The sequence below is a fragment of the Aphis gossypii genome, unplaced genomic scaffold (genome assembly GCF_020184175.1).
Source record: "Aphis gossypii isolate Hap1 unplaced genomic scaffold, ASM2018417v2 Contig00435, whole genome shotgun sequence".
NCBI lineage: Eukaryota > Metazoa > Arthropoda > Insecta > Hemiptera > Aphididae > Aphis > Aphis gossypii.
The window spans coordinates 93,982-98,624 of NW_026083105.1; positions in this window are offsets into that span (position 1 = coordinate 93,982).

The window sequence follows — 4,643 nt, forward strand, 5'->3', positions numbered from 1 at the left end:
TGTAAATTTATATATAGATTAAAAAAATCTTTTTATCAAAACTTTATATTCAAATTATATGATATTAAATTGCAAATTTAAAGGTATTAAATATTAATTAAGGTTTAAAATAAATATTTTTAATTTTGAAGATTAATAGTTTAATTTAACTTAAAACCTTAATAAAAAATTAAGTAACTAAAGAATAATCTAAAAAAATTTATAAATAAAAAAAAATTGTAATTGTTTTTTTTAAATTGAAGATATCATTTATTAAATAAGTTAAAATTAAATAATATAAAATAAGATATTTTAATATAGAAAAATAAATTTAAAATAGTTAATATAATTAATATTATTATAATTATGTATATATTATTATAAATTAAATTTTTAATTAATATTCATTTTATTAAAAATCCAATTATAGGTGGTAAACCTATAATTGAAAAAATTAATATTATTATATTTAATTTAAAAAAAAAATTTAAATTAAAAAATTTTAATTGATTAATATAGTTAATATTATAATTATTTAAAATTTTAATTATTAAAAAATTTAATATTGAATAAATTACGAAATAATTCATTCATAATTTATTGTTTAATAAAATTGCAAATAATATTCATGTAGAATTATTAATTGAAGATATTGCTAAAATTTTACGTATAGAGTTTTGGTTTAAACCAAAGATTGAATTTATTGAAATTAAAGTAATTAAAAAAATTAAATTTTTATTAGTATTTAAATATGAAATTATAATAAGGGGTGAAATTTTTTGTCATGTTATTATTAGTAAGCATGCAATTCAATTTAATCCTTCTATTATTGAAGGTAATCATAAGTGAAATGGTATTAGTCTTAATTTTATTAATAATGGTATAATAATTATAATATTTCTATTATTTAAAAAAAAAAAATTTTTATTAATTAAAAAGATTAATAATAGGATTGAAGCAAAAGCTTGAATTAAAAAATATTTTATTGTAGCTTCAATTGAATAAATTGATGATTTAAAATTTAAAATAGGAATAATAGAAAATAAATTTAGTTCTAATCCTATTCATATTGATAATCAATTAGATGCTGAAATTGATATTAAAGTTCTAAATATTAATATAATGAAAAATATAATTTTTGTTAAATTTAAATTAATCAGAAAAAAGAATATTATTCTATATTTGAAGTATGAATCCAAAAGCTTAATTTAGCTTATTTTTCTTGTTTATATTTAAGTGTTTATGCATATAAATTTTTGAAATTTATGGATTAGATTAATTCTAAAAATATAATAAAAGTATAAATTATACATGATTTACTCTATCAAAGTAACCCTTTTTCAGGCATTTTATTTTTAAAATATTATTTAATAAAAAAATGTTTAATGGTTTATAATTTGATTTAAAAAAAAACCATAAATTTTTTAAAAAAAAAATATTTTAATGAGGCGTTACGTTTCTATTTATCAAAAGAGGGGGAGGCCCCTCCCCCTCTAAAAAAAAAAAAAGGAAGAAGAGAATATATAGAGGATTTATTAATATGTATAGTAGTATACATATATAGATTTCTTATGTATATAGTATATATATATAATATAAATATACATCTATATAGCTTATATAATTAGTATATATATATATATATATATATATAAATCCTTATATGATAATAATAATCTATACATATAATATATATATATATATATATATATAAATCCTTATATGAATATATATAGATATAGATTGAATATATATATATAGTAAATTTGAAAAAAATTACAAATTTTAAAAAAAAATTGATTAATAATGGATTTAAATTATTAATTTTAGTATAGTACGCATGAAGATTCTTTTTGTTAAAGAATCCTGATTAGGTAAAATTTTATTAAAATAATTTTTTTATTAAAGAATTCTGATTAGGGATCTTATTTGGATGAATTAAATTTAATTAATTTATATATTATAAAAACCATATTATTATTAATTATATATAAATATAATTTATTTGTTATAAGATTTTATTTAATTAAAAAAATACATGAATTTTTTGATTGTTAATGTTTTCTTAAAGAAGTTTAATAATTCTCAGTATTAAATATAAATATTAAAGAAATTTAGATTTAATTATTAATTTAAGTATAAACTAAATATGTGCCAGCAGTTGCGGTTAAACACAATATACAATTAAAATAGTTTGGTTATTAGTATTTAAATAAAAATTATAATTTAATTTTTTTTAAAAAGTAAAATTTAATTAAATATTATTATTATAATTATTTTATTCTATTAAATTTTATTTAAAACTAGGATTAGATACCCTATTATAAATTTAAATTAATTTACTAAAAAATTAATAGTTAAGTTCTTTAAATTTAAAAAATTTGGCGGTATTTTAGTCTTATTAGAGGAACCTGTTTATTAATTGATAATCCACGATTAATTTTACTTATTTTAATTAATTCATATATCGCTGTCATGAATATATTAAAAAATTTATTTTCTTTTCTTATTTTTATAATTTATGTTAAGTCAAGATGTGGTTTATAAATAAGAATATAATGGGTTACAATAAATTTTATTTTTGAATTTTAAATGAAAATTAAAATGAAATTGGATTTAATAGTAAATTTATTTATTTAGTTAATATGAATAAAGATCTAAAATATGTACATATTGCCCGTCATTCTTATTAAAAATAAGACAAGTCGTAACAAAGTAAATGTACTGGAAAGTGTATTTAGAAAGATATATTTTAAAATAAATATCTAAATTTAAGTATATCATTTACAATGATAAGATGTTGTTAAACTTTATTTAAATTAAATTTATTAATATATTTTTTTTTTTTTTTATTTTTTATAAAAATAATTTATTTATTTAATGTTTTAGTATTTAGTAAAAATTAATTTTTAGATTTATAGTTTAATAGTATTGTAAAAGAAATTGTTAAATTTTATAAAGAATTTTATAGTACCTTTTGTATCAGGGTTGATTAAAATTTTTTTTTAATTTCTCAAAATTTATAGAGTTAATTTTATTATTAATTTATTGTGGTAAAAATATTTAGAAAATAATATTAATTTTGAAATTTAATTCGTTATATTATATTTAGTTATTTAAGATTTAAATTTAATTTAAAATTTTAAAAGTTGTATTGATTTTATTGATTAATATTTTAAATTTAAATTATTTTAGGGATAAGCTTGAAATTTTAATATAATAATTTATTTATTTTAATAATTTATAGGAATAGAAATTTTTATTTAAGTTTTGTAAAATGTATTATTTATTTAATTTTAATTATTATTATTTTATTATTTTTTAATATTAAATTTTATTAATTAATATTTAATTAATAGTAATAATGATTAAATTAGTATAATATATAAATTTATAGATTATGAATTCGGCAAAAATATTTTATCTGTTTAACAAAAACATTGTATTAAGTTTAATTTAATATAGGATCTGCTCAATGATTTATTAAATAGCTGCAGTATTTTGACTGTGCAAAGGTAGCATAATAATTAGCCTTTTAATTGAGGACTTGAATGAAAGATTTGATGAGAAATAGATTTTATTAATTATAAAATTAAAATTTTATTTTTAAGTAAAAAAGCTTAAATTATTTAAAGGGACGATAAGACCCTAAAAACTTTATAAATTTTGATTTTAATTTTTTGGATTTATAAATATTTTATAATTAAAATTTTTTTTATTGGGGTGATAAAAAAAATTATTAAACTTTTTTTAAAATTTACATTATTTAATGATTAGTTGAATTAAATTTTTAATTAAAGGAAAAAGTTACTTTAGGGATAACAGCGTAATTAATTTTTTAAGTTCAAATTTAAAAATTAGTTTGCGACCTCGATGTTGAATTAAGATTAATCTTAGGTGCAAAATTTTAAGTATTAGGTCTGTTCGACCTTTAAATTCTTACATGATTTGAGTTCAAAACGGTATAAGCCAGGTTGGTTTCTATCTTTATTAATTGAATTATTTTAGTACGAAAGGATTGAATAATTAAATTAAATTTATATAATGAATTAAAATAATTTAACTATTTTGGCAGATAATTGTGTTAAATTTAGAATTTAATTATATAATTTTTATTATAGATAGTAATTTTTGTATTTATTATAATTGTCAATTTTTATTTTTATTTTTAATAGTTTTTATAAGAGTTGCTTTTTTTACTTTAATGGAACGTAAAGTTTTAGGTTATATTCAATTACGAAAAGGGCCTAATAAGTTTTTTATTAAAGGTATTTTTCAACCAATAGGTGATGGTTTAAAATTATTTTTTAAAGAAGTTAATTATCCTAGTAATATAAATTTTTTTATTTTTATAATTTCTCCTTTATTAGGTTTATTAATTTCTATTTTTTTTTGATTTATTTATCCTTATATTGGTATAAATTATATTATAGGCTTTGGTTTAATTTATATATTTTGTTGTTCTAGTTTAATAGTTTATATTTTTTTAATAATTAGATGATCATCTAATTCTAATTATTCAGTTTTAGGGATAATTCGTTTTATTTCTCAAATAATTTCTTATGAAGTTAGAATAATAATTATTATTATAAATTTAATGTTTTTAATTAATAGATTTAATTTAAATGATTTTTATATTTACCAAATTAATATAAAATTTTTTA